We start from the raw sequence: 7,529 nt of genomic DNA, 5'->3' as shown, positions 1-7,529 counted from the left end.
GGTGCGGCGAACTCTATATAAGCCACCTCCCTCCTCAGTGTAAAGGGTTCGCACCCCTGTAATTCATACACGCATAATCCAGTCGACTGCCTCTGGGCTCCGAGACGTAGGGCTATTACTTCCTCCAAGAAGGGCCTGAACTCGTAAACCTCGTGTGCTTACAACTTCTCCATAGCTAAGACCTTGCCTCTCCATACCTACCCCCCTACATTACTGTCAGACTTAGAACCACGACATGTACTGCTTCTAATTTGTTGAAACGCCATACAGTTTGAACTTGGCAGAGTGATATTGGTTGCATCTTTCATATGGTGTCTAGCTTGCAGTGCTTCTAATTTGTTGAAATGCCTTCTGCTTAGTTACCACATCATAGGTGTGAATATGTCACACCATCCTATTTTTCATACATATTCCATCCTCGCATCATGTGTTTGCCTTTCATCTGAGTAGCGTTCGTCGGTATCATGCATGAATGAGTTCTGAAGAGCAAATTTTATTCCTTTTTCTTATCGGTTTGACTTCACAATGCAAAATCATTACAGCTGAAGGAAATTAGTCCGGCAATGGATGATGGTGGTCCTTCGGAGCAAAATCAATAAAGCTGAAGGAGATTGGCAAGGCATTGGATGATGGTGGTCCTTCCGAGCAACTGAAACAGAGGTTCTCTACAGATTCTACTCCGCCATCCTCCCAACAAGATTCGCAAGACAACACAAGGATGGACAGTCAACGTAGCTGTGTAGATGATGAGCACATCTCCCCTACTCCACCATCACAGGTGCTTGCTCTAACTTGACACTATTATATCTGGTTGCATGTTGCGTATGATGTCTAGCTTGTATTGCTTCTAACTTGAATTGCATCTGCTTACTTTACACATAATGCCTGTGAATATGACACGTGTTCCTGTTTCTAGAACATACGTGTACATGATGAGCACATCTCCCCTACTCCACCATCACAGGTGCTTGCTCTTACTTGGAACTGTTATACGTGGTTGCGTTTTCCGTGTGATGTCTAGTTTGTATTGCTTCTGATTATGTTGAATTGCATCTGCGTAGCTTACAACTTATACCTGCAACGATCACTTACCCATAAGACACATTTAACTTGGGTCTGTGATGTAGGTTGCATCTTGCATTGTCTTCTAGCTTGTACTGCTTCTAATTTCTTGAAATGGCACTTACGACGAGACACTTTTTACCTGATAGAGTGATATTGGTTGCATGTTCATATGGTGCCTAGCTTTCATTTCTTCTAAATTTTGTTGAAATGCCTTCCGCTTACTGTTTTTTCATACATATTCCATCCTCCTATCGTACGTGTGAATATGAAACACTGTCTTTTTTTGTATATATTCCATCCTCCTATCCTGCGCTTGCCTTACATCAAAGTAGTGTTTGTTTGTATCATGGCATCAACCAGTTATGCAGAGCTAATTTTATTCATCTTCTTGTGGTTTTGACTTCATAAGGCAATATCATAAAATAGGAAGGAAAAGAGTAAGTTAGGGGATGTTGGTGGTCCTCCGCACCGAGGCAAACAGAGACTCTCTAGATTTGCCACTGCTACTGCTAATGAAGTTGAAGTCCCAAGTCTACATGATGAGTTCATCTCCCGTACTCCACCATCGCAGGTGCTTGCTCTAAGTTGACAGTTTGCATATGGTGTCTAGCCTATATTTCTTCTATTTTGATTAAATTGCACCTGTTGAGTTTATACGTTATACATGTGCATATGACATGGCTTTCTGTGTCTAGAATACACTGCATCTATCTATCATACCATGTTCTTACATCAAAGTACTGTTGTTGTGTATCCCGCATCAGTCACTCATGATTGGACGCTTTTAACATGGCAGTTTGATAGTGGTTGCATCTTGCATTGATTTCTACGTTGTACTGCTTCTAATTTTTCGAATTGCCATTTATGACAAGACACTTTTAACTTGGCAGAGTAATATTGGTTGCATCTTTCATATGGTGTCTAGCTTGCATTACTTCTATTTTCTTGAAAATCCTTGTGCTTAGTTTGCACATCGTAGCTATGAATATGTCATGTCGTCCTGTTTTTCTTACATATTCCATCCTCATACGGTTGTCTTACATCAAAGTATTGCTTGTCTGTATCATGCATCAATGAGTTCTGAAGAGTGATTTTATTCTTTTGTGTTGTGGGTACAGCGTGACATGGCAAAGTCAAAAAAGAGCAAGGAAAATAATATAGTAGGGAGTGTTGTTACTCGTCGAGTGAAACGGAAAAGGTTCTGCCATCGAGATTCTGCTGGTACTTATAGTGCAGTAGAAGGTCCAAGTCCACCAGCTAAATCTACAAACACAGTATCACGTGCTCCACCAGCTGCATCATCTGCTTCAACTGTACCAGCATCTCAACCAGTTACTCGTTCGTTTGCTCCGGAACTGGCCAGTTCCCAAGTTGCCTTCACACCTAACACTACTTCCGAAGCACTGCTAACACAACAGGACTTGGCAAGATCAGATGAACCTCATGAGCATCAACACCAAGACGGTACCTGACCGAGTCAAGTTGCAGTTGCATGCTCCTTTATATGTACTCTCACAGTTTGATGTACACTAACACTTACCATATTCGTTGTTGAACTAGCACCACGGCGCAAGCGGAAACAGACATCAGGGATAATGCTTGACAGATTAACAAAATCTAAAGGAGGAAGAATGGAGATCCATTTTGAGGCAGGTTTAAAAAGGCCACGTGATGCTACATAGTCAGCCAAGTTAGTATCAAAGGCAGCCGTTGCCGTTAGGTGTCATGCACGTATCCTCCCAACGTGGATCCAGTACAAGAATGAGAAAGACAATACCCAGTTTAACACCTTCCTTGACCATTTATCCGTAAGTAATGTTATTCATCACAATTAGTAATATTGTCTTGCTCTGTCCCATACTTTCTAGCTTCCTCCTAATAAGACTCACATTCTTTTTTCAACAGATAAGGTTCAAGTTGGATCTGAAAGATGATGCAACTAAACAAGCATGCACTCATGCTTTCCAGTCTGCTCTGCGACAGTATCGGTACCACCTTAGAAAATCTCACTTTGAAGGCAAGGCTAACAATGAAATCGCCCAAACATCTCCAGTGGAATATATTACAGATGGAGACTGGACATCCCTCGTTAAACACTGGTCTGATCCAAAGTATCAGGTAGGCTATATGTATTTGATCAGACCACATATTGAACTTGTATTTATGTATATGTCTTACAAGTGTATCTTCTTCTAGGCTAAATGTTTGAAGAACAAAACCAACCGTTCTAAAGTGAAATTCCAATAGACAATAGGATCTCGTAGCTATATTGCACACTGCGAGGCTCTTGTAAATAGCTGCTACTTCCTTCTTCTTTTTTGTGCCATATTATCGTATCTATATTGACTTGTTCCAAATACAGAGGAAAGCCCGTGCGGACCAAAAAGAACCTGAACCGAATGCAGTGCAAATCTTCAAGGATTGCCACACCAGCAAGATGAAGGGCATGAGCACACCAGTTCAAGCCGTTGTTGTAAGTCCTTACTCCTCCTGCCTTGAACTGATTGGTACTGTGATGTGTTCATTTAACTACTTGGTTTGCAGCCAATGTCAGTTACTCTGTTCACTTTTATTCACAGTTGTCTTAACGTATCATTTCACCTTACATGGTTTAAAAGAGATGAAGGATATTATTTTGGTCTTGATCTGTAATCTAGTTGTTATGTTCACGTGCGCACACAATGATAAAATAGCCTGTTTGTTTTATATCTGTTTGCCCATGATATGAATGATGTCATACTATGTTCATCCTACTTTAACCATGTCTCTTTATCCTTAGATGTCAACGAATGTGAGGAAATAGACAATACAGTAGGCATGCTACATGGACATATGTTCCGAAAGTGATTTTATTATGTAGTTGGCACTACAATACATGCTAATGTATTACAGTAGTTCACCAAAATAAGTTATGTATAAATGTTTAACCTACTTTGTTTGTTTTTGTCTCATTAGTAACTTATCTGGTACACTAATCTACAAGTTCAAACTAGGAAGCTATGGAACAAATGATTGAACAGCCACAACCACCTTAAGGTGACGAGGCTACTACAGGCACAATGTCACCTTTTGCTACAGTGCGTCAGTATCTCTCCACTAACAGTGCAAAAAGCACCTTCCTGCGTAATTCTGGGTTGGTTGTCAAGGTAACCTCGTCCAAATCACCTACTGAACAAAATCTTCCTGCTAGACAGAGTGATATATATGTGCTCTAGATGCAAGTCCAATCCCTAATGGACATTGTTTCAGAAACAAGAATAGTGGTTGAGAAATGTCATCAAGATATGAATGGTTTTGAAACCAGACTATCAGACATTCGCTTCATCGTTCAAGAGCAATGGCGGAAAAAAGGTGGAGATCGTGCTGCTCCATCAGATTCTACAGCCTGAAACATTAGCACTCAGGTCAAATGATCTGTGCTTCTATACATCTGATGGTGCTTTTATCTGGAAGGACTATAAACTTTATGCCAACAGGCCTTTTGTTGTATGGTTGGAATTTATTTTGTTGTGATACAACATTTATGATGCTGCCTCGGGCTACAGTAATTACGACACTATTTTTGTATAGTGTAGGTTTATCTTAGTAATGTATTCGGCCGAAAGCTTCGTAGGAGCCCAACATGCCAACATTCATCGGACCCATTCCAATTGGGATAAAAACGATTACGGGCCGAAATTGGCATGTAGCCCACTAAAAATATCTGGGCCTAAATCAGCATAAGCTTTCATATTTTTCTGGTAGGCCTGTGCCCATAGTGGGCCTTTAACAGGCCTAAACATAATTTGGGCCCTCGGTAAAAATAGGCCATTTACAGGTGTAAATATCTCGAGCCCATAAAAAACATGGGCATTTAATAGATCAAAAGTGAGATTGGGCCCTGATTGTGCCAAATAACCCAGTGGACTTAGCAGGCCGAAATGGTGGCCCATTTACGATGCGGATCTTTGACAGGCCGAAATTCGGACGGGCCGTAAATGCGTCGACCTAGTACACGGGCCTTTAACAGGCCGAAACTTCGGTCAGGCTAGATTATCATCATTTTTATATGGGCCGTTAATGGGCCCGATATGACGTTGGGCCATATATGGCCCATGGTTTACGTCTGGCATTAACAGGCCGAAAATGACAACAGGCCGAAAGTGGCCCAAAGCTATAGTGGGCCTCTAACAGGTCGAATGTCAGACATGGCCGAATATGACCCAAATCCTTCACGGTCCTTTATGGGCCGAAAGTTTTGATGGCCTGTAAATGGGCCCAAATGAAGCCGGACCTTTAACAGGTCAGAAATACACCGGGCCGTAATTCGGCCCAATTACTTAGCGGACTGCTAACGGGCCAGAAGTGACCATGGGCCACGTTGATGACAAGTTTAGGACATGCCGTTGACGGGCCAATTTGACAGAGAATGTTGGGCCTTTAGCTGGGGCGGCCCATTATGGTCTGCAGAATCTTGTGGGCCTTTAGCTGGGCCGGCCCATTATGGTCCGCAAAATCTTGTGGGCCTTTAGCTGGGCCGGCCCATTATGGTCTGCAAAATTGTGTGGGCCTTTAGCTGGGCTGGCCCATTATGGTCCGCTAAATTTTGTGGGCCTTTAGCTGGGCCGGCCCATTATGGTCCGCTAAATCTTATGGGCCTTCAGTTGGCCCGGCCCATTTAAACTTTGTGGGCCACTTTTGGGCCGGTCGACGTGTCAACATATCATAGGCCCATCTCAATCGTTGGATGAGTGACACATGTGCCAACGTGGAGCTAACGCGTGGATCCGTCAGCCAATGAGAATTTTACACGTGGAAAATCGGCATTGGTCGTGGCTGTTAACGGGCTATCGGATCCAAAATCCGACCCGATAGCTTAACGGCATTCCGTTACGATGGATGCCACGTGTCGGTCACCCTTGACGAAAGCACTTCTGTGACGCGCGATTTATCGTCATGGAAGTGGACACTTTCGTGATGATAATTTTGGCAATGTCATGGAACACTTCTACGACAGCACAGGTATGACTATCTTGATTCTGTCATAAATTTGTCATGGATGTACATGCATGACAGAAAACGCGACCTGCTGTGACAAACACGTATCATCACGGAAGTGTATTTTTTTGTAGTGGAGGCTGGCCAGGGGCCCCACTACCCACCAGGGCGTGCTAGGCGGGGCGGGGGGGGAGGCACACCCTGGTGCCTAGTGGGCACCTAGGTTCATTTTTTGGGACTAACCTATTAACCTGGTGCCCAGTGCCAGTTGCTATTTTTTCCTTGTTTTTGTCTTTATAGAAAATTAATACCAAACGGATTCCAAATGGAAAGAAACTTTTTGATGATTTTTCTTGGACCACAAGACACCCTGGAAGCTTCGGGAGGAGGCCAGAAGATCCATGGGATGACCACAAGCTTATGGGGCGCACCCTAGGGGGGTGCCCCCAAGCTTGTGGGCCTCCCGTGGCACTTCCAACCCTAATTTTTCTTCTATAAATACCCAAATATTCCCTGTAGACTAGAGGGCACATTAAAAATACTTTTACGCCGCCGCAAGTTTCTGTCTTCATGAGATCCCATCTGGGGACCTTTTCTGTTACTCTGCCAGAGGGGGATTCGACCACGGAGAGCTTCTACATCAACCTTGCTGCCCTTTCGATGATGTGTGAGTAGTTTACCACAGACCTACGGGTCCGTAGCTAGTATCTAGATGGCTTATCACTGGTACGCGTCGGTCCTAAACAAACGATTTTTTACCCCTTTCCGCGATGGCATTTGGAACCGTCGCCAAGTGAGTGTGGGCGATAGGGGGGTCCTTCCCACATGACCCAGAAACCATTGGGGATATGCCCTCCTGGCACACACGCTCGGCAAAATGAGGTCGTGTGCGACCGGCGAGCACTCAAATATAGAAATGCGTATGGTAGTGCTAAAAAATACAATTATACAGGCAAAATCATTTCTGGTCGTAAGTACATCCCACACAGTCAGTCACCACTAAACGTTTCCGTTCGTATATACATCCCACACAGTCACTACAAGGAAAACATTTGCGCAAGGTGGCGTAACGCAAACAGTTTTGAAGAGAATGTCGTGTGTGATTGTTCATTGATCCAACACGGTTTATTCCTAGAAACTGTGTGTGTTGCCTTAGGTCATCACCCACGGTGTTTTCTCATTAACCGTTTGCAATAAGAAAACCCAATTAGCAAGCTAATTGGCCTATTATTAATAATCAATTTACTAATCTAATTGACATTCATATTAAGCACAAAATATGTTCCATTTCCATATTAAGGAAGCAGGATTTCATAATTGAAATACATCGGAGTACAACATGATATAGCTTCAGCACTCAGCTACCCCATTATACAACTGCACCAGGAGCAAGTTTCACATGCAACATCTAGAACCTTTCGAAATTAGCATCATAGATGGTACATAGAGAGATGCGTCTCATCTGGAAAATTGCTGAAGCGGAAGGC

The sequence above is a fragment of the Triticum urartu genome, chromosome 1A (assembly GCF_056163025.1).
Source record: "Triticum urartu cultivar PI428250 chromosome 1A, HENAU_Tu73, whole genome shotgun sequence".
Taxonomy (NCBI): Eukaryota; Viridiplantae; Streptophyta; class Magnoliopsida; order Poales; family Poaceae; genus Triticum; species Triticum urartu.
Note: the sequence above shows the minus strand (reverse complement) of the source record.